The sequence below is a fragment of the Nerophis ophidion genome, linkage group LG14, assembly GCF_033978795.1.
Source record: "Nerophis ophidion isolate RoL-2023_Sa linkage group LG14, RoL_Noph_v1.0, whole genome shotgun sequence".
In the NCBI taxonomy this organism is placed as follows: domain Eukaryota; kingdom Metazoa; phylum Chordata; class Actinopteri; order Syngnathiformes; family Syngnathidae; genus Nerophis; species Nerophis ophidion.
Genome location: NC_084624.1, coordinates 22,448,322 through 22,473,600, shown reverse-complemented (window position 1 = coordinate 22,473,600; position 25,279 = coordinate 22,448,322). Strand labels below are relative to the sequence as shown.

Sequence of the window (25,279 nt, the reverse complement as noted above, 5' to 3'; positions counted from 1 at the left end):
GGGAGGTGTATGCTACTCTACGTGCGGGTTACAGGACTAAGTGTGGAATTAACCGTGTAAATAATACCTGAGGATGTTGTACGTCGTGATGGATGAATTCTTCTTCAGTCCAAGAGGGCGAGACACGAAGGATGTCCGGAGACAGGCAGGAGGTCGAGGGCAGGAGAGAAGCAACGAGGACCGTTTCCAGGCAAGGTTCGAGGATTAATGGAGGCAGTCCAAAATCCGGATGGAGGTCAAGGCACAGATCTCGAGCACACGGAACAAGGCGGGTACACTGAGAGTTAACGATGTTCCGGCGTAGGACCAAGGAGCGACTGGTCCTTATGCTGTCCTCCTGACTGCGTCCAGGTGCGCTGATCACTGACAATCTGCAGCTGCGGCGAAGCGTGGGCGTGAAGCGTTCGGCGTCTGCGGGGGCGTGTCCTGGCATGGTACCAGACAGAGTGTTGGAGGATCTTGCTGCGGGAGAACTGAGGGTTCGAGACCGCGGCGTGACACAAACACACATACTGTACAGCAGATTTTTAGAGCTAAATGTGTATATATCATTTACACACACATACACATTGACCACCCCGGACACATTTTTTTTTCTCAATGTGGCCCCCGAGTCAAACTATTTGCCCAGCTCAGAAATGAAATGAAATAGATTCTAACGTCACTCGTGCTGATGTCGGATTGGCAAAAGAGAGTCATCTGACAGTGCACGCTGGAAGAAGTCTTCCGAAAGAGCCAAATTAATACGTATTTGCAAGCAGTAATCAAAAGAATAAAAATGATTATCATGCATATCAATTAATAAAACTCAACGTGACAGAGTAAAATGAAAGTTTTTTAAGCTAAAAAGCGCAAATGACGTTTTTGTCCCAAACTTCCGTAGTTTGGAGAAATGTGTAACGGCGTACGATTGCTCTTGAGCCACAGGCTTGAAAATAAACTCTAGCAGGACTGACCTTATGGATTTATCAGATCCAAAGCCATGTCAAGTTGTTCTCCGGATAAGACAATTTTACCCTCAATCGCCGTGAGATGACATCATTGAAGCTTCACGTCCGTCTTTGGATTACGGTTAAGTGCATTAATAACATCAAATGTAGATTGTTACTCAAACTGCTTTAGTAAGATGGAATAGAAGCTCAGCAGAAACAAAGACGGCAGAGAGGAAATCTAAGTCATTTTTATCGGAGATTTTCACACTTACACATTGGCCCCGCCATACTCATGTTTTCTCTCAATGTGGCCCCCAGGTCAAAATATTTGCCCAGCTGTGCAGTAGATCCTGTTTCTTTCAACTTTTTGGCTGATCCATGTCGACATAATAGATGGAATGTGAATGTTTACCTGTGGCATCAGGAGAACGGGTCATTATTAATAAATGTTCAATATTTCCTTTTATGTTGTGACAAAGATGACACGCTTTCGTAAATGCACACATTTTTAGTACAGTGGCTAACAATCATCAATCAATCAATCAATGATTATTTATATAGCCCTAAATCACTAGTGTCTCAAAGGGCTGCACAAACCACAACACAAACCACTACGACATCCTCGGTAGGCCCACATAAGGGCAAGGAAAACTCACACCCAGTAGGACGTCAGTGACAATGATGACTATGAGAACCTTGGAGAGGACCACAACCATCTAGGGGACCGAAAGCAATGGATATCGAGCGGGTCTAACATGATACTGTGAAAGTTCAATCCATAGTGGATCCAACACAGCCGCGAGAGTCCAGTCCAAAGCAGATCCAACGCAGCAGCGAGAGTCCCGTCCACAGTGGAGCCAGCAGGAAACCACACCAAGCGGAGTCGGATCAGCAGCGCAGAGATGTCCCCAGCCAATACACAGGCGAGTGGTCCATCCTGGGTCCCGACTCTGGACGAGTCCAGAGTCTGGACAGAAAGTACTTCATACATGGCCATCGGACCGGGCCCCCTCCACAAGGGAGAGTGGGACATAGGAGAAAAAGAAAATAAACACCAGATCAACTGGTCTAAAAAGGGAGTCTATTTAAAGGCTAGAGTATACAAATGAGTTTTAAGGTGAGACTTAAATGCTTCTACTGAGGTGGCATCTCAAACTGTTACCGGGAGGGCATTCCAGAGTACTGGAGCCCGAATGGAAAACGCTCTATAGCCCGCAGACTTTTTTGGGGCTTTGGGAATCACTAATAAGCCGGAGTCCTTTGAACGCAGATTTCTTGCCGGGACATATGGTACAATAGAATCAATAAAAAAATACGGGCTGTTAAATGATTAAAATATTTAATTGCAATTAATCGCATTGTTCATCCATCCATCCATTTTCAACCGCTTATTCCCGTTGGGTTCGAGGGGGGCGCTGGTGCCTAGCTCAGCTACAATCAGGCGGAAGGCAGCATACACCCTGGACAAGTCACCACCTCATCACAGGGCAAAAACAGATAGACAGACAACATTCACACTCACATTCACACACTAGGGCCAATTTAGTGTTGCCAATCAACCTATCCCCAGGTGCATGTCTTTGGAGGTGGGAAAAAGCCGGAGTACCCGGAGGGAACCCACGCAGTCACGGGGAGAACATGCAAATTCCACACAGAAAGATCCCGAGCCCGGGATTGAACCCAGGACTACCCAGGATCTTCTTATTGTGAGGCAGACGCACTAACCCCTCTCCTACCGTGTTGCCTCGCATTGTTCATAGTTACCTCAAAATTAATTGTGAGTCATCGCAGAAAAATGTAATGTTTTTGTCGTTAATAAGTGTACCCGAGACGGATCATTTTATGTTTTTAATATCATGACTGGACAATTAATTTTCTTTATAAAATGTTTTTTGAAACAGCTCAACACAAAAATGATATAAACAAGCTTTTAAAGAAATTTAAACATTACCTGTAATGCATTGGTATCTTTTCAGATTTTCTATTTTGTAGGAATGCAGAATTTGTGTTTCTGCTTTAGGAGCACCCACATTTTGAGGAGAGGAGCTACACTCCCATGTTTAGATAGCAGTTTCACGCATTAATACAGTGCTTCTCAATTATTTTCTGTTACACCCACCCTTTAAAGAAGACTATAAATATATATGAATAATATCATTTTTCTATAAAATTGTTACAACTATACCCCTGCATAACATTGTAAGCTTAATAACATGAAAAATAAGCAACACACCGGTATTTCCTCGTCTCCCATCGTGGTTACTATGAAGCCAAGTGCAACATATGCTTTGTCATATTCTGGTACGGTGAGAAAAGCATGACTTTAGACTTCCTCTCTACCGTCTTTGATTTTTGATTTTTTGATTTTTATTAATGATCTCCATTAGCTGGTTGCCACAACAACCCACTAGTCTTCCTGGGGTCCACAAAAAACCCAAAGCATCTAATTATAAATACACAATACAAAAACAAATACAAATCATCAACAAGCAAACAATTTACAGTCTCAGAATGTTAGTTACCATATAAATATAACTGCACAATACAAAACCAAACAAAATAATCATCAAGCAAACTAATTTACGGACTCAGATAAAATATTAGTTTCCTTTTAAAGGGAAACATTATCACAATTTCTGAAGGGTTAAAACCAATAAAAATCAGTTCCCAGTGGCTTATTTTATTTTTTGAAGTTTTTCTCCAAATTTTACCCATCACGCAATATCCCGAAAAACGTCTTCAAAGTGCCTGATTTAACCATCGTTATATCCACCCGTCCATTATCCTGTGACGTCACTGCGTGACCACACGGAAACAAACATGGTGGATAGCACAGAAAGGTATAGCGATATTAGCTCGGGTTCAGACTCGGATTTCAGCGCCGTAAGCGATTCAACAGATTACGCATGTATTGAAACGGATGGTTGGAGTGTAAAGGCAGTTACCGAAAACAAAATTAAGGAAGAAACAGAAGCTTTTGAGCGAATTTGGCGATCGCCTTCTAAACAACGATTGGTATGTGTTTGTTAGGCATTAAATATGGGTGGAGGGAAAGGCTGGATGCAAATATAGCTACAAATGAGGCATAATGATGTAATATGTACATACAGTTAGCCTAAATAGCATGTTAGCATCGATTAGCTTGCAGTCATGCCATGACCAAATATGTCTGATTAGCACACTCCACATAAGTCAATAACATCAACAAAACTCACCTTTGTGATTTCGTTGACTTTATCGTTGGAAATGCATCTGCTTTGAGTGTCGCAGGATATCCACACATTCTTGCCATATCTGCCATCTCTGTCGTAGCATAGCTGTCGTCTGTACAGTGTGCAGAACAAACGAGGGACTTTCGCATCTTTTGACCACTCATGCAACTTGAAACCGTCTCTGTTCGTGTTGTTACACCCTCCGACAACACACCGACGAGGCATGATGTCTCCAAGGTACCGTAAAACAGTCGAAAAAACGGAAAATAACAGAGCTGATTTGACTTGGTGTGTGTAATGTGTTTGAGAAAATGGCGGGTTGCTTCACGATGTGACGTCACGGGTGAAAGGTCATTGCTCCGACAGCGAACAATTGAAAGGCGTTTAAATCGCCAAATTCACCCTTTTAGAGCTCAGAAATCGGTTAAAAAAACATATGGTCTTTTTTCTGCAACATCAAGGTATATATTGACACTTACATAGGTCTGGTGATAATGTTCCCCTTTAAAGACCTGTTTGCTTTCAATGCCGGTGAGAATTTGAGGCAGATTATTCCAGAGCTTTATACAGAGCTATAAATAAAAGATTTTCGCAATGCATTCTTCCTCGGACGAGGGAGTACAAAATGACCCTCACTAGACTTTGTTTCTGTTGAGCTTGTATTCCATTTTACGAAAGCAGTTAGAGTAATAATCTACATTTTATGTTTTCAATGCATTTAACCATAATCCAACTATGGTCGTGAAAATGCTTGTCTCTACAAGCAGCATTCGAGTCAACAATGTCAACTCACGGATATTGAAGGAAATATTGCCTTGTCTTGTCCGGAGAATGACTTGCCATGGCTTTGGATCTGAGAATTCCATTTGATCTCCTTTTCTTTGTCCAGTTCTGCTAGCTATTTTCAAGCCTGTGGCTCATCAGTAACCGGACGCTATTACACATTTCCCTAAACTACCGAACGGGCCGAGGGTCAAAAACGTTAATCGTGCGTTAAAATAATTATCTACGTTAACGCATTAACTTTGACAGTGTTGTGGCACATGCACAGTCTGCGTCTCCCTCTGTGACAGCGCACTCAAGACACGCTCCCGCGCTCATCAAGTGGCCCACGCCCACTCCCCGCCGCAGCCGTTGGCAGTCCACGCCTGACACACCTATGACTGAAAACGTGGAGCTGTATAAAGGGACCAGTGGACCAAGGATCCTCGCGGGAACTTAGTTCTTATTTGACGTACAGTAAGCGATCATCCTGCTTTAAGCAATCCTGCTCTCTCTGTGTTCTGCCTTTCCGTGTTCTCAGTGTTTTCTTGTGTCGCCCCGCAGTACCCTCCGTCGCCTGGAAAGAGAGCTGTGCGTCTCTCTTTTCCCCGCATTTCCCTCTGGTCTTTGACTGCCTCCCTCAATCCTCAACCCCCACTTTGGACTCGGACCTCTTAACGCCCCTCTCAGCCCCACGGACCACCGCTTGTATCCCGAATCACCTGCCTGTCCCCCTGGACGTTCCTTCGCTCTCGTCAACACTTTGGTAACACACACTTCAGTTAATTTATACACTTAGTCTTACACCATAAACTCTTGAGTTTTTGTCACACTTCATTTCCTTGGTTAAGTCGTTAGTATTATTTAGTATATTCATTATTTATAGATTTACCATTTAAATAATAAATTATTGAACATTACTTCCACCTGGTGTCCGTTTGCCGTCACCTCCATTAGTTAAACACAAGAGACAGCCCCTAAAAGTCTAAATATATATTTAGTGTTTTGTTTCTGTGGTCAAATTTAGCTTAAAAAACACAACTTTTACTCCGTTATATTGAGTTATTTTTCCAATCGTTACATTTATTTACATTAGAATTATTTTAATCTATTGATTACTGCTTGCAAAGGCGTATTATTTTGGCTCTTTCGGATAACTTCTCCCAGCGTGCACGGTCACATGACTCTCCTTCACCAATCCAACGTCAGCACGAGTGACATTTGAATCTATTTCCTTTCTGACTTCATTCTAAATCCTTTGTACTTTATGTAGAATTGTAATTAAAAATAAAATTTTGTAACTTTCAACATTTTTCTTGTGACTTTGAGCCTCCTAAAAAAACATGTTTGATGCATTATTTTATTTTATATCAATGACTTCACCCTTGTGTCCACTTATTACAAAACTATCTTAAGCCTCCCAAGCAAACAAAATGGACGCACATTTTTTTTTTTTTAAATCATTCATGCTCTTGTTGTAAAAAAAACATTTTTTTTATGATGGGAAAAACACAAAATATGCATTTTCAAAAAATAAGTGGAATACTTTAGATGAGGTAATTACAACCTTTAATACATCAATAATTTATAACAACACTGATTTTGATGGCTTATTATTTTTGGAACAAAAATATTTTTTTCCCCCCAAAAACTCATTATCCTTCCTTTGCTGAATAACGGACGCGTTAAAAAAACGTTAAAGGTAAGTCATCTTTTAATTAAAAAACTAAAATTTTAACACTTTTTTCAACAGCTTCAGAACTTTCTATAGCAGTGGTTCTTAACCAGGGATCGGTCGGTGAGTCGGCCTCAGGGGTTCGGCAGGGTCTCAGCAAGATAGACCCAACTCATTGTGTGAATAAAAACTTCTGCCTATTGCCGTATTATGGGCACCCCCAAACAGTGTTCCCTCTAAATTTCCATCTGATTGGGAGGTATGTAATTTGTTGTGAGTTCATGCAATGTGTTGGTTTTGTTCTTTGAACAAGGTGATGTTCATGCACAGATCATTTTGTGCACTAGTAAAAAAACATATAACTCTGTCTTGAATTTGAAAAACATTTTTATTTTTCACTAAAGAAGGGTTCGGTGAATGCGCTTATGAAACTGGTGGGGTTCTGTATATCCAACATGGTTAAGAATTACTGATCTATAGATATACCTCTTTTATGTATTTGTAATGTTTTTTTTTAATTTTGAATGTTCTTTAAAAAGAAAAAACTATTTTTATGATGGAAAAAAACACAAAATATTCCTTATTTTCCCAAAAATTGGTAGCAAAGTGGAAAACTTTAGATGAGGTAATGACAGGTCAATAATTCATCACAACACTGATTTTAATGCATAATTCGAACAATGACAGATTTTTCCCCAAAAAACTTACACTACTTCCTTATCTGAAAATTGGACAAATTCAGAAAAAGTGTTTTAAATAGATTATTATTTTTTTAAACTTCAAGCGCTTCAAATCTTTCAGCAGCTACAGACCTATCAGTGTGTAGTAAGTTTTTACTATTTTGTATTTTTCTCATGTTTTATTCTATTATGTGTGTGTACATATATATATATATATATATATATATATATATATATATATATATATATATATATATATATATATATATATATATACATATATATATATATATATATTTATATACGTACAGGTATATATATATATATATATATATATATATATATATATATACACAGTATATATATATATGTATATTTATATGTATGTATATATATATATATATATATATATATGTGCGTGTGTATACATTTATGTATATATTTTTGTATACAGTATGTATATATGTATATGTTTATATGTATATATATACATGCATATATTTATAAACTGTATATAAATACATATATATATGTATGTGTATATATATATATATATATATATATATATATATATATATATATGTAAATTTATATGTATGTATAAATGTATATATATATATGTATATATATATATATATGTGTGTGTGTGTATACATATATGTATGAGTAAGAAGTGGAAATACGCTCGCAAGTTCCGAAATGATTTATATATATATCAATCAATCAATCAATATTTATTTATATAATCCTAAATCACAAGTGTTTCAAAGGGCTGTACATATATATACAGTATATTTATATATATATATATACATATATATATATATATATATATATATATATATATATATATATATATATATATATATATATATATATATATATATATATATATATAAAAGACCTAACCTCGATCCTGACCTCATGGTAAACTACCGACCAGTGTCTCACCTTCCCTTTATTTCAAAAATCCTTGAAAAAATTGTTGCGGAGCAGTTAAATGAACACTTAGCGTCTAACAATCTATGTGAAACCTTTCAATCCGGTTTCAGAGCAAATCACTCCACGGAGACAGCCCTCGCAAAAATGACTAATGATCTATTGCTAACGATGGATTCTGATGCGTCATCTATGTTGCTGCTCCTCGATCTTAGCGCTGCTTTCGATACCGTCGATCATAATATTTTATTAGAACGTATCAAAACACGAATTGGTATGTCAGACTTAGCCCTGTCTTGGTTTAACTCTTATCTTACTGATAGGATGCAGTGTGTCTCCCATAACAATGTGACCTCGGACTACGTTAAGGTAACGTGGGGAGTTCCCCAGGGTTCGGTCCTTGGCCCTGCACTCTTCAGCATCTACATGCTGCCGCTAGGTGACATCATACGCAAATACGGTGTTAGCTTTCACTGTTATGCTGATGACACCCAACTCTACATGCCCCTAAAGCTGACCAACACGCCGGATTGTAGTCAGCTGGAGGCGTGTCTTAATGAAATTAAACAATGGATGTCCGCTAACTTTTTGCAACTTAATGCCAAAAAAACGGAAATGCTGATTATCGGTCCTGCTAGACACCGAACTCTATTTAATAATACAACTCTAACATTTGACAACCAAACAATTAAACAAGGCGACACGGTAAAGAATCTGGGTATTATCTTCGACCCAACTCTCTCCTTTGAGGCACACATTAAAAGCGTTACTAAAACGGCCTTCTTTCATCTCCGTAATATCGCTAAAATTCGCTCCATTCTGTCCACTAAAGACGCTGAGATCATTATCCATGCGTTTGTTACGTCTCGCCTCGACTACTGTAACGTATTATTTTCGGGTCTCCCCATGTCTAGCATTAAAAGATTACAGTTGGTACAAAATGCGGCTGCTAGACTTTTGACAAGAACAAGAAAGTTTGATCACATTACGCCTGTACTGGCTCACCTGCACTGGCTTCCTGTGCACTTAAGATGTGACTTTAAGGTTTTACTACTTACGTATAAAATACTACACGGTCTATCTCCATCCTATCTTGCCGATTGTATTGTACCATATGTCCCGGCAAGAAATCTGCGTTCAAAGGACTCCGGCTTGTTAGTGATTCCCAAAGCCCAAAAAAAGTCTGCGGGCTATAGAGCGTTTTCCGTTCGGGCTCCAGTACTCTGGAATGCCCTCCCGGTAACAGTTCGAGATGCCACCTCTGTAGAAGCATTTAAGTCTCACCTTAAAACTCATTTGTATACTCTAGCCTTTAAATAGACTCCCTTTTTAGACCAGTTGATCTGCTGTTTCTTTTCTTTTTCTTCTATGTCCCACTCTCCCCTGTGGAGGGGGTCCGGTCCGATCCGGTGGCCATGTACTGCTTGCCTGTGTATCGGCTGAGGACATCTCTGCGCTGCTGATCCGCCTCCGCTTGGGATGGTTTCCTGCTGGTTCCGCTGTGAACGGGACTCTCGCTGCTGTGTTGGATCCGCTTTGGACTGGACTCTCGCGACTGTGTTGGATCCATTGTGGATTGAACTTTCACAGTATCATGTTAGACCCGCTCGACATCCATTGCTTTCCTCCTCTCTAAGGTTCTCATAGTCATTATTGTCACCGACGTCCCACTGGGTCATTATTTTCACCGACGTCCCACTGGGTGTGAGTTTTCCTTGCCCTTATGTGGGCCTACCGAGGATGTCGTGGTGGTTTGTGCAGCCCTTTGAGACACTAGTGATTTAGGGCTATATAAGTAAACATTGATTGATTGATATATATATATATATATATATATATATATATATATATATATATATATATAAAACACAAAATATTTTCATTTATTTGCATATTTTTCTATTTTGATGAACAACTATGCAACAACATTGTATAGGAAATGAATCATAACTCATAAATGATCTCTTTCATTAACTAGTGGTTGTGAACTGTAATTACACCCCAAATATTTTTTTACTTGTAGAGATGCTTCGAAGTGTTCAGTATTTGTGGCAAAAGCATAATGACATATCTCGTTTTTGGTATATTGAAACAAATATGTTTCACAATGGAAGTCAATGGGCGACCAAAATAGGCAAAGGTAGTAAATGATGATCTCTTATTGGGAGTAACTTTGCAACACATTTCCTGTTTGGAGCAACTTTGCAACAAGGGCCATGATGCCGTTTGAAAGATAAACCTGTTCAGAACTATGTGGCTAATATTCAGCTCCCTAACCTTCAAATTTAACCGATTTGTCGAAGACATACAAAGAAAAATGCATAAAAAGGGGGTGACTCCAGGGTTTTAAACATTACTTTTGTACTCCATTCTAAAAAGGAGACTTTTTGACATTTTTATACTTGAAAAAATAACTTTCTCATGATATTCCAAATTAATTTTTGTCATGCCTGCTAATCTGGTTTTATGTTTGATCATGTTTTGTTTTGTTTTTGGACTCTTGCTTCACGTTTTGCATTTCCTGGTTTTGTTTGTTTCCATGCCAACCCATTGATTTTCACCTTGCCATCCAAGTCACGCCCCGTCCCTCAGCTCTCACACCTGTTTCTCATTACCACTGCTACTATTTAAGGATTTTACTTTCCGTCCATCAGTCTGGGATTTTTGCATGTGCTTGCCTTCATGCCTTCACGATTACCTGCTACGCACCCTGCTATCCATGCCCCTTGTTTCAGTCACAGTAAGTGTTTTTGTTTTAGTTGTTCATAGTTCTGCCACAGTGCAAGTTTAAGTTTATAGTTTATCGTCATTCATGCCATCGAGCAGGTGTTTGGTTTTCCTGTTTGTATTTTTGTAGCCAAGTTTTGTACCTCTTTGTGAGCGCCCTTAGTTTGTTTGTTTTTGTATTTAGTATTCAAATAAACAACCATGTACTTACACTCTCGTCTGGCTCGTCCCGTATCCTCTCTGCATCGAAGAAGCAAAACTAATCCATGTCCAGGTGTGACAATTGTAATCACATTATGACTTTGTCTTGTAATGTTATGACTTTAATTTCCTAAAATAACACATTTAGACAAGTCCCCTCATTATTGTACATCTAAATTCTCGTGTCCTCGTGACCATCACATAAAATTACATTCTCTAGGAGTTATGACCTAAATACAAACTTTATTTTATTTAGAATATTGGGACTATTCCAATAGCAATATGACTTTGTTTTTGTCTGTTTTTAACACATCCTAAATTAATCTGTGTGTTAAAAATTGTCATTTTACTTAATCTTCAGATGATCATTAATGCCCCAAAGATGATACATGTTCATTTATTCTCCTGCCGGGATTAAAATTAGCATAATAGATTACAAACGAGAACGACCCATTAGTCCCACTAATGCCAGAACCTTGGCTTCACCTCACTATGCATATGTTACCCCACACTCAACATAACATTATGTCATCTCAAATGACGCTCAAAAATACATTTTCTCCAGTTTGTGCTTCCTTTGTACAGTTTAAAAAAACATTAAAAACCCTGTCTGAATTCCTGTTGTGGACGGTGACCCACTGGTGGACGCGGCCTGAGGCACAACGTGTGGACCGGGAAGTGCCAGCAGAACTAAGCAGCGTCCTAATGGTGTTGGTGCACGCGGTCACATTGGTGTAAGCAAGCTGTCACACGTCATGTGCTTTGTTCTAGTACAGTGTGAAGATGAATATGTCATGACTAGAATATCATTCATGCCTGCAGCCACTGATAACAACACCTTTTTGTTTGGTCTCCGTTTCAGCACCAGAGGGTTGGACAGCGCCACTTAAGGGCCCTGATGTGTTTAAAATAATAATAGAGAGGACAAACAAGTTGACTTTATATGATTATTTGTATTTTGTTGTATCCATTGAACATAACCACTTGTATTTTTGGACAGTGACATCACAGAAACACTTCTGCACTCTGACCATATTATTAGGTCAGTCATACTGGAAATATGCACAAATTAGAAAAAGATGTGATGATATTATTTACAATCCTTATGGAAGACAAGAACACATGATTGGCTTTTTTTATGCATTTAAAATTGTAAATAAATATCTAACAATTGAGTCAACAGATGGAGGGTCCTCTCATTATACTCTCTGAAACATCCAGAAACTGCCAACAATATTCCATTTACATGTCGTGACCTGAAAATGAACTAAATATGAGTGATAATGTTGTTATATGGGCAAACGCAGACGGACTATTTTAGGGGCACATTGATAGCAGTGAGCTAATGCTAGCCTACGCTGCTATTGTTGACACACTGTAAGTCAACAGCTGCTTCTACATCGTCCCAAATTTGCTAAAAGTAAATTCTAGATTATAATTCATGCGTCTCTCACCTGATAGTATACTTGCCAACCTTGAGACCTCCGGTAGAAAATGAATGGATGGATGGAAACTGGATAGACCTTATCTCCATTGTTAGCTTCATGCTAAAGTCTGTAAATACTAATGTACATTTAATTTCTTACTTCTTTGCTTTTTTTAATAGGATGACAAACATTCCAAAAGTATACATTTTTCATGTGGCCATTATGGGTTGTTGTGTGTGGAGTAAGGTCAGTGAAATATTCCATTTTGGAATAAATAATACCAAAATGTTTAAAACATCAGTACTTTGATATGTACACTGTAAAAAAAAAGTAACAATAAAAAACGGTGCTCATTTGCCAGAATTGTACTGTAGTATTTATAGCGTTTTTATAACAGTGAATTACTGTAAATTGAAAAACAATAGCAATGTTATTTTCACTGTAAATTTGCAGCAACTAAGATACCAGTAACATCTACTGTTGTTTTTACACTACATTCATTACTGTAAGGGAAACATGGTGGCAAGGTTATTTTTAAAGTACAATTCTGGCAACTGAGTGATCAGATATTTTTTTTAATCGTTTTTACAACACATTACTGTAAATGGATAAATGGTATCACTGTTATTTTTAATGTAAAACCGTGGTAACTGAGCTGCCAGTTTTATACCATAAAATCTACTGTCGTTTTTACTGTCTGTTACTTTAAATTGGAAGACGGTAAGAAAAAAAATTCACAGTATAATTCAGGTTTCTTTTTTTTTTTTTACTGTAAAATCTGTGGCCGTTGTTTTACATCATATTGTACTACTGAAAACAATATTGCTGTTATTTTTATGGTCAAATTCTGCTGACTGATTTACTAGTTTTTTTTTTGTATTTTGTTTTTTACAGTAATAGCTTTGACAGTTTGTACAGTGTATCAGTGTTTTGAAAAGACTTACTTCTGGTTTCCAGTGGAGGAAATTGTAGTTTTTAATGTTAACATATGTTTACGGAGAAGCATTTACTAAAACTGGAAATAAACCTGACATTGTTTTGGTCGAATATGTTTTTAGAACCTCTTAGGGGTTAATGATACACCCATAAGTCATTTGTATGATAACAGTCAGCATGAAAATAAACTACATTTGTCATCGAGAGAAAGCAAAAAGCGGTAGCAAATGGATGGATGGATAGATCTTACTGTATAACATAAATATCATCCATCCATTCATCTTCTACCGCTTATTTCCTTTTGGGGTCGTGGGGGGCGCTGGTGCCTATTTCAGCTACAATCGGGCGGAAGGCGGCGTACACCCTGGACAAGTCACCACATCATCACAGGGGCAACACAGATAGACAGACAACATTCACACTCACATTCACACACTAGGGCCCATTTAGTGTTGCCAATCAACCTATCCCCAGGTGCATGTCTTTGGAGGTGGGAGGAAGCCGGAGTACCCGGAGGGAACCCACACATTCACGGGGAGGACATGCAAACTCCACACAGAAAGAGCCCGGGATTGAACCCAGGACTACTCAGGACCTCCGTATTGTGAGGCAGATGCACTAACCGCTCTTCCACCGTGAAACCCCATAAATATCATGATGGGCCAAAATGTCATATTGCTGTTAAAGAAGCAATTCATTTAGCTGACTTCTTACAGGACTTTACATTTAACATGTAATGTTCACTCTTTCCAGTGGAAATAAACAGTAATTTTTCCCGTTTATTCACGACCGATTCAAAATATATCAAATGACTAATGTGTGGTGACTGAAAGTTAATGCATTGTGATTTAGTGAGTGCGTGTGCTCTCTTGTGGCTGAATTTGTCAGTGCAGTTTTGCTGAGCCCGGATTATTTATTGTGATGCGTTTACGTGCAATGAAAAGTTATGGGAAATATAGCGAGTTACAGCCTCTAACGCGGTGGTTCTCAATTCAGTTACCCCCTAATCAGAGCAAAGCATTTTTGGTTGAAAAATACAGCTAAAGAAGTAAAATACAGCACTATGTCATCAGTTTCTGATTTATTAAATTGTATAACAGTGCATAATATTGCTCATTTGTAGTGGTCTTTCTTGAACTATTTGGAAAAAAATATACAAAAATAACTAAAAACTTGTTGAAAAATAAACAAGTGATTCAATTATAAATAAAGATTTCTACACATAGAAGTAATCATCAACTTAAAGTGCCCTCTTTGGGGATTGTAATAGAGATCCATCTGGATTCATCAATTTATTTCTAAACAATGCTTCAGAAAAAAAAAAAAAATCTTTAACATCAATATTTATGGAACAAGTCCACAAAAAATCTAGCTGTCAACACTGAATATTGCATTGTTGCATTTCTTTTCACAGTTTATGAACTTACATTCACATTTTGTTGAAGTATTATTCAGTAAATATATTTTAAAGGATTTTTGAATTGTTGCTATTTTTAGAATATTTTAAAAAAATCTCACTTACCTCTTGGCATACCTTCAAGTACCCCCAGGGGTACACGTACCCCCATTTGAGAACCACTGCTCTAACGGTAGTGATAATGTCATGAGATTTCAGTATAGCACTTTAAAAAAAAAAAAAATATATATATATATATATATATATATATATACACACACACGCGACGACGAATAAGAAGTAGAAATACGCTCGCAAGTTCCGAAATTATTGGAAAAAATAAGGGGTACAAACGAAGGGGACGGGGTATGCTGCCTGTAAATTTTTCAGATCAGACCTCTCCATTGAACACGGTGGCCGAACGGATATACTCATTCATGAACGGTTTTATATATATATATATATATATATATATATATATATATATATATATATATATATATATATATATATATATAAAATATAAATATGTTTGTATAATTTTTTGCAGAAATAAATTACAGACATGGTAATAATTGTATTTAATTAAATGAAAACAATATTTTTGTACTTACGTATATATTTACTGTAACAAAAATGATTTACCGGAGACTGGATCGGTTCATTGTGTTGCCTTTAAAGGATTTTTCTTGGGAAAAGTAAGGAAAATACGCAGCATTCTAGCCTTTGAACAATAGTGTTAATGTCATTAGACTTCAGTTTGGCACTTTTTGACTGATGTGCGGCAACATAAAGATGTTTTTAAATTGAAAATAAAATATTTGTAACTACAGTATTTCCTTTAATTGCCGCCAGGGCGCTAATTAATTTAAAACCTCTTCTCACTCCTGCGCTTACCAAAGGCATGCGGTAAAAGTAAGCATGCGCTAATTATTTTAAAATCTCTTCTCACTCCGGCACTTATCAAAGGTATGCAGTAAAAAATTGAGTGTGATATAAGCTTGGACCTTAAATCCCACTGAATAGCTCTTAATCTTCTTTCCTTTATGCAATTTCAAATTACCGGTATTGAAATCATTCTCCTCCATTTTGAAAATGATGACAGGATAAGTGTCACTCGTGACGTCACGAGTTTGACCAGGCGGTAATACTAAGCATGCACTAATTATTATGCAAAGCGAGTTTGATCCGGCAGTAATTCAAGGCAGGCGCATACTATATGCCCTGCGGCAATTCAAGGAAATACGGTATTTGTTATAATGGAATCAATTTATTCGTATTTTGTATATAAATATTTAATTTGAATAAAGTAATTTTCTATGTGCCTTTTTCAGATGTCACCGTTAGCTTGTTCTTTCAAAACAATTATTGAAAAATTCTCTTAAAATTTGGGCTCAATTTCAAAGACATTTTGGAATTTTCTCCGTCCCTCTCCCCTCCCCAATGTACTTAAACCTCATTTATCCCCTCAGGTAGTGATATGGCCTTTGTAGTCTGGGAGACTACAAAGGCCAAAGATTTGATCCATTAGTGATCTTTACATTAATGAAACATTTGCGTCCTTTGATCAATTAGCCCACAAATGTAGTTTTCACAGAAATCAGTTCTTCCCATATTTGCAAATTAGGGACTTTGTACAAAGGCACTCCCCTGTTTTTCCCCAAATGCCACCTGCAACCCTGAAATACTCTCTATTTAAGATCAATCCATATTCCAAGGGCAATATCTCTAAACAAGGGGTCACCAACGCGGTGCCCGCGGGCACCAGGTAGCCTGTAAGGACCAGATGAGTAGCCCGCTGGCCTGTTCTAAAAATAGCTCAAATAGCAGCACTTACCAGTTAGCTGCTCTATATTTAAAATGTTATTTATTTACTAGCAAGCTGCTCTCGCTTTGCTCGACATTTTTAATTCTAAGAGAGACAAAACTCAAATGGAATTTGAAAATCCAAGAAAATATTTTAAAGACTTGGTCTTCACTTGTTTAAATAAATTCATTAATTTTTTTACTTGACTTCTTCTAACTTTCACAAAGACAATTTTAGAGAAAAAAATACAACCTTAAAAATGATTTTAGGATTTCTAAACACCTATACCTTTTTATCTTTTAAATTCCTTCCTCTTCTTTCCTGACAATTTAAATCAATGTTCAAGTATTTTTTTTTTATTGTAAAGAATAATAAATACATTTTAATTTAGTTCTTCATTTCATCTTCGGTTTTTTCGACGAAGAATATTTGTGAAATATTTCTTCAAACTTATTATGATTGAAATTCAAAAACATTATTCTGGTAAATCTAGAAAATCTGTAGAACCAAAGTTAAATGTTATTTCAAAGTATTTTGAATGTCTTTTAAAATTTTTGTTCTGGAAAATCTCGAAGAAATAATGATTTGTCTTTGTTAGAAATATAGCTTGGTCCAATTTGTTATATATTCTAACAAAGTGCAGATTGGATTTTAACCTATTTAAAACATGTCATAAAAATTCCAAAATTAATCTTAATCAGGAAAAATTACTAATGATGTTCCATAAATTCTTTTTTTAAGTTTTTCAAAAAGATTCGAATTAGCGAGTTTTTGTCTTCACTTTTTTTTGGTTGAATTTAGAATTTTAAAGAGTCGAACTTCAAGACAAACTATGTTTCAAAATCTAATTTTCATTTTTTCGTGTTTTCCCCTCTTTGAAACCGTTCAATTAAGTGTTTTTTTTCATATTTTTTTTCTGTACAAAAAACTTCCGTAAATGAAAAAAAAAGGTACGACAGAATGACAGACAGAAATACCCATTTTTATATATATATATATATATATATATATATATATATATATATATATATATATATATATATATATATATATATATATATAAATTTATTTATTAAAGGTAAATTGAGCAAATTGGCTATTTCTGGCAATTTATTTAAGTGTGGATCAAACTGGTAGCCCTTTGCATTAAACAGTACCCAAGAAGTAACTTTTGGTTTCAAAAAGGTTGATGACCCCTGATCTAAACTATACAGACATCAGTTCATGCCTCACGGTGTCTGGTGATTTTCGTCCAACATGGTCTTCTGCACTCAACATAGAAATAGGGGAGGATACCTGGAACCAGGTTTTCAAACGAGGCCACTCTTCCTCGATCCGTGCAAGGGACAGGGTCATACAATGTAAGGTGGTACACAGAGTCCACTGGTCCAGAACCAAACTGGCTCGCGTTTTCCCTGGACTTGATCCTATTTGCGATAAGTGTCAATCAAGGGGTAGTCGATTTTACTCACATGTTTTGGACCTGCCCTGCCTTTTCCCTTTTTTGGGAATCTGTTTCTTTCCCTCTCACCTGTCACTTCAGTCCGTATTAGTCCCTCTCCCATAGTGGCGTTATTCGGAGGGGTACCTCCAAATGTTTCATTGCCGATCTATTTAGCCGATCTTGTGGCTTTTCATAGCTTGCTTGTACGGAGGGCCGTCCTAATGCGTTGGAAGAATCCCAGCAACACCTCTCACTCAACGTGGATAAGAGATGCTCTGTCCTTCATGAGATTGGAAAAGATAAGGCACTGTCTTCGGGGCTCTGATGCATAGCTCACCAAAATTTGGCATCCATTTCAGGAACATGTTTTGATTGATTGATTGATACTTTTATTAGTAGATTGCAAAGTTCAGTACATATTCCGTACAGTTGACCACTAAATGGTAACACCCGAATACGTTTTTCAACTTGTTTAAGTCGGGGTCCACGTTAATCAATTCATGGTACAAATATATATTATCATCATAATACAGTCATCACACAGGTTAATCATCATTGTATATACATTGAATTATTTACATTATTTACAATCCCGGGGGTGGGATGAGGAGCTTTGGTTGATATCAGTACTTCAGTCATCAACAATTGCATCAACAGAGAAATTTGGACATTGAAACAGTGTAGGTCTTACATAGTAGGATATGTACAGCCAGCAGAGAACATAGTGAGTTCAGATAGCATAAGAACAAGTATATACATTAGAAATACATTTGATTATTTACATTAGGTTATTTATAATCCGGAGAGATGGAATGTGAATGGAGGAGGGTATTAGTAAAGGGTTGAAGGTGTTGTTTTTGAGCGGTATTGAAGGAATATAGACATGCACTTACTTTTACACCTGTTGGGAGTGCATTCCACATTGATGTGGCATAGAAAGAGAATGAGTTAAAACCTTTGTTAGATCGAAATCTGGGTTTAACATGGTTTGTGGAGCTCCCCCTGGTGTTGTGGTTATGGCGGTCATTTACGTTAAGGAAGTAGTTTGACATGTACTTCGGTATCAGGGAGGTGTAGCGGATTTTATAGATTAGGCTCAGTGCAAGTTGTTTGACTCTGTCCTCCACCCTGAGCCAGCCCACTTTGGAGAAGTGGGTTGGAGTGAGGTGTGATCTGGGGCGGAGGTCTAAAAGTAACCGGACTAGCTTGTTCTGGGATGTTTGGAGTCTAGATTTGAGGGTTTTGGAGGTGCTGGGGTACCAGGAGGTGCAAGCGTAATCGAAGAAGGGTTGAATGAGAGTTCCCGCTAGAATCTTCAAGGTGCTTTTGTTGACCAGAGAGGAGATTCTGTAGAGGAATCTCGTTCTTTGGTTGACCTTTTTGATTACCTTGGTGGCCATTTTATCACAGGAAAGATAGGCCTCTAGAATGGAACCTAGGTAGGTGATCTCATCTTTCCTGGTGATAACACTTTTATAGTGAAGTCACTGACTTTCTTAAGGATGTTTATTCTTTGAGCCTGGATCCTGCTGCTATTGTTTAGGCGCACCCCATTGATCAATTAAAAAAGCTCAGTTTACTTGCTAAACATTATACGTTCCAAGGTATAGTAGCAACGCATACTAATTTTATTGCATTAATTTAGAGGGGAATTTCTTATTTTTGTATTATTTTTTTTAGGGGGGTCGGGGTCTTGTATGTGGGTGTGTATGGTTGTATACATATACCGTATTTCCTTGAATTGCCGCCGGGCATATAGTATGTGTCTGCCTTGAATTACCGCCGGGTCAAACTCGCTTCCCAAAATAAGTAGCGCATGCTTAGTATTACCGCCTGGTCAAACTCGTGACGTCACGAGTGACACTTATTTTCAAAATGGAGGAGGCTGATTTCAATTCCGGCAATTTGAAATCGCATAAAGGGAAGAAGATTAAGAGCTATTCAATAGGATTTAAGGTCTAAGCTTACATCATACTCAAATTTTTACTGCATACCTTTGGTAAGTGCCGGAGTGAGAAGAGGTTTTAAAATAATTAGCGCATGCTTACTTTTACAGCATGCCTTTGGTAAGCGCAGGAATGAGAATAGGTTTTAAATGAATTAGCTCCACGGCGGCAATTCAAGGAAATACGTTATGCGTATCCTTGATTTTATGTTTACATAACACTTTACTGTATTTGTGTGTGTATGTATGTATGCATATAAATACTTTTTTTTCTCTTCACTGACTTAAGTTTAGTCTTACTGAATAATGTCTTCTTGTTTTCCCCTTCCCCCTGTTGTTCGTGGTGTTTTGTGGACTTTTGCATTGACAACATTTCAATGAATATTGCTGTATGTGTTATACAAATTTAAAATCCTAAATAAATGTTACATTAAAAAATTTTAAGTTGTTTTATTGAAACTGGATTAATTTTTTGTGACGCATTTTCCACCGGGGGAAAAAAATATGAGAAATGCAGAGCGTTGTAGCCATTGAACGATAGTGCTAATGTCATTAGACTTCAGTATGGCACTTTTTGACATATGTGCAGCAATATGTTGAGGTAAATAAATCATGTTTTTAAAATAAAATATATTTAAAACATTTGTAATATATAAGAAATACTGTTAATAATAGAGGATATTTTTTCATATGTTTCCACAAATATTTACTGGGATGAAAATAATGTACCTAAACTGGATTGGTTATTTGTGATGCATTTACTTCCAGGGAAAAAAGTATGGGAAATGCAGAGAGTGACAGTCATTGAACGCTAGTGATCATGTCATTAAACTTCAGTATATCCCTTTTTGACACATGGCCAGAAATATAAAGAGGTATACAACATTTTAAAAACACCAACACTTTGAAATAAATTTAACATAATTTTATTCATTGTAATATCTAATAAATATTGCTAATAATATAGATACTTTTTGGGTTATTTGTGATTTCCATGGAAACAGTCCTTGTACGATAGTGTTAATGTTGCTTAAAAAACATCTCAATAATAAAGATGTTTTCACAAAAGAAATATTTACTCTGAGTAAAAATGTTTGGAAATGGAATTAACAACATTTAAGTATAAACCAGTTTAAGTAGTATGGAGTAGTTCAACCTTTGACCTCACCTCCTCGGCCATACTGTAAAAAAACATGTGCATGAAAATAGAGCACGCAGTCATCCATATTTATTGCTCTCTAAGTGTACAATTATCTGTTTGCTGTCATTCCACCTCCCAACAATTATAGCATAAGACCTGCGCCTGTGGGGAATTGAAGGTGTCACACACACACACGCACGCACGCACGCACGCACGCACACACACACACACACACACACACACACACACACACACACACACGTATTCCTGTATATGTTACTTTCTTGAGACCTCCGAAAAATGCCTGCCTCTTTAGGACCACTCTTTCTAGATATATATATAAAGATTTGTATTTACAACATTAATAATGTATACATACTATGCAAATATAAAAATGGTTTGGATTTTAATCTTCATCATTTACTTCAAGTTATTACAGAATGTCTCTATATAATTATTTATGTTACTATTTTTGTTTTATTATTATTAATTTTGGCCAAAGGGGGCGCATTTTAATTTCTTACACACACTTGTTATTACATATTTTGGCCAGAGGGGGAGGACTTCAAATTTTTACACACACTTGTTATTTCATACGTCAACCAGAGGGGGAGCACTTTTGAAAGCGACACACAGTCAATTTGAAATCTCCGTCTTTTTTGGGAGCACACTCATTTTGAGGGATTTCACCAGCAGGGGTGAAAATGAGATCTCTATTTTTTGTTTTTTGTAATGTTCTTACTGTAAGGCCGATGACAAAGGAGTCAAAGACCACAGATGGCCCCCGTGCCGCACTTTGGACAACCCAGCTGTAGAAGCTAATTGTTAATGGCCACTGTAGTCTTAGTACCGTAGTGTATTTGTTCATCCGGTGCAGCACCAGAAGACCGAAAATCAGCTGTTCACCTTTTTTCGGGGATGAATAGGGAATTCCTCCTTTAGCTGCCGTCTTGTTTTATCATATATTGCTGCCTTTGCAATGTTTACTTTTGTACGCACATCAAATCAACCTAAAAATCTTGACTTTGGAGCAATGTTCACGGACTCTAGTATTTGGCTCTCTATTAAATGCAATGTTATTGGGACCATAATTTATGTCCTAACTTGTTCACATCTCCTCTATGGAAGGTACTTTACCTTCTTGATGTCTCAAGAAGGGCAGAAATACAACAACACACAAGCACAAACACATTCATGTATTTCTTACCTTCTTGAGACCTTTGAAAAATGCCTACCTCTTTAGGACCACCCTTTCTATATGTATAAAGATTTGTATTTATAACATTAATAATATATACACACTATGCAAATATAAGTAAGGTTTGGTTTTTAATCTTCTTTATTTACTTCAACTTATTACAGTATGTCTCTACATACATATTTATTTATTTTTTTTAAATTAATTTTGGCCAAAGGGGGCGCATTTCAATTTCTTACACGCACGTGTTATTACATATATTGACCAGAGGGAGAGTACTTAAAATGTTTACACACCCTTGTTAGATTACATGTTGACCTGCGGGGGATCACCTTTAAAAGTGACACACAGTCAATTTGAAAAATCCCTCCTTTTTGGGACCACTCTCATTTTGATAGATTTCACCACCAGGGGTGCAAATGAGATCTCTATTTTTTGTTTTTTGTAATGTTGTTAAGGCCGATAACAAAGGAGTCACAGACCACAGATGGCCCCTGTGCTGCACTTTGGACAACACAGCTGTAGAAGTGACCTGTTAATGGCCACTATAGTCTTAGTACCGTAGTGTATTTGTTTTTTTCGGGGATGAATAGGGAAGTCCTCCTTTAGCTGCCATCTTGTTTTTTCATATATTGCTGCCTTTGCAATGTTTACTTCTGTATGCACATCAAATCAACCAAAAATCCTGACTGCAATGTTCACGGACTCTAGTATTTGGCTCTCTATTAGATGCAATGTTATTGGGACCATAATTTATGTCCTAACTTGTTCACACCTCCTCTTATGGAAGGTACTTTAACTTCTTGATGTCTCAAGATGGGCAGAAATACAAGAACACACAAGCACATTCATGTATTTCTTACCTTCTTGAGACCTCTGAAAAATGCTTACCTCTTTAGGACCACCCTTTCTAGATATATAAAGATTTGTATTTATAACATTATCATTGTCACTGACGTCCCACTGGGTGTGAGTTTTCCTTGCCCTTATGTGGGCCTACCGAGGATGTCGTAGTGGTTTGTATTGTGGTTTGTGCAGCCCTTTGAGACACTAGTGATTTAGGGCTATATAAATAATCATTGATTGATTGATTGGTTGATTGATTGATAGACACACTATGCAAATAAAAGTAAAGTTTGGTTTTTAATCTTCATTATTTACTTCAACTTATTACAGTATGTCTCTATATAAATATTTATTTACATTTCTTTAATTAATTTTGGCCTATGGGGGCGCATTTCAATTTCTTACACACACTTGTTATTACATATATTGACCAGAGGGGGAGCACTTCAAATTTTTACACACCCTTGTTATTTTACATATTGACCTGCGGGGGAGCACTTTTAAAAGTGACACACAGTCAATTTGAAAAATCCCTCCTTGTTGGGACCACTCTCATTTTGATAGATTTCACCACCATGGGTGCAAATGAGATCTCTATTTTTTGTTTTTTGTAATGTTGTTAAGGCCGATGACAAAGGAGTCACAGACCACAGATGGCCCCTCTGCTGCACTTTGGACAACACACTTGTAGAAGTGAACTGTTAATGGCCACTATAGTCTTAGTACCGTAGTGTATTTGTTTTTTTCGGGGATGAATAGGGAAGTCCTCCTTTAACTGCCGTCTTGTTTTATCATATATTGCTGCCTTTGCAATGTTTACTTTTGTATGCACATTAAATTAACCAAAAATCCTGCCTTTGGAGCAATGTTCACGGACTTTTGTATTTGGCTCTTTATTAAATGCAATGTTATTGGGACCATAATTTATGTCCTAACTTGTTCATACCTCTTCTTATGGAAGGTACTTTTCCTTCTTGATGTCTCAAGAAAGACAGAAATACAAGAACACACAAGCACAAACACATTAATATATTTCATACCTTCTTGAGACCTCTGAAAAATGCCTACCTCTTTAGGACCACCCTTTCTAGGTATATAAAGATTTGTATTTATAACATTATCATTGTCACTGACGTCCCACTGGGTGTGAGTTTTCCTTGCCCTTATGTGGGCCTACCGAGGATGTCGTAGTGGTTTGTGTTGTGGTTTGTGCAGCCCTTTGAGACACTAGTGATTTAGGGCTATATAAGTAAACATTGATTGATTGATTGATTGATATACACACTATGCAAATATAAGTAAGGTTTGGTTTTTTAATCTTCTTTATTTACTTCAACTTATTACAGTATGTCTCTACATACATATTTATTTGTATTTTTTTCATTAATTTTGGCCAAAGGGGGCACATTTCAAATTCTTACACACACTTGTTATTACATATATTGACCAGAGGGTGAGCACTTCAAATTTTTTCACACCCTTGTTATTTTACATGTTGACCTGCGGGGGAGCACTTTTAAAAGTGACACACAGTCAATTTGAAAAATCCCTCCTTTTTGGGACCACTCTCATTTTGATAGATTTCACCACCATAGTGCAAATAAGATCTCTATTTTTCGTTTTTTGTGATGTTCTTAAGGCCGATGACAAAGGAGTCACAGACCACACTTTGTGCCGCACTTTGGACAACACAGCTGTAGAAGCAAACTGTTAATGGCCACTACAGTCTTAGTACCGTAGTGTATTTGTTCATCCTATAGTCACATATGAGACGGGGGTCGTCTTATTTCAGCACCGGAAGTCAGCTGTTCACCTGGCCGGGTTTTTCTTGTGGATGAATAGGAAAGTCCTTCTTTAGCTGCAGTTTGTTTGTATTTTTATCATAAATTGCTGCTTTTGCAATATTTACTTCAGCATGAACATTACATCAACCAAAACCCTGACTTTGGAGCAATGTTCACGGACTTTAGTATTTGGCTCTCTATTAGATGCAATGGTTTTTCCTTATTGG

General features: G+C 37.2%; 1 long non-coding RNA gene across 2 annotated transcripts; it reads left to right on the top strand.

The window, feature by feature from the left end:
• Positions 1–349: 349 nt before the first annotated feature.
• LOC133568288 (uncharacterized) lies at positions 350–6,214 on the top strand. Of its 2 annotated transcripts, XR_009809566.1 has the most exons (3): positions 350–479; positions 5,196–5,383; positions 5,471–6,214. It is a non-coding gene; the product is annotated as an uncharacterized LOC133568288 (long non-coding RNA). The 2 variants fall into 2 exon arrangements; XR_009809565.1 differs by having other exon boundaries at positions 356–5,383.
• The last annotated feature ends 19,065 nt before the right edge of the window (positions 6,215–25,279 follow it).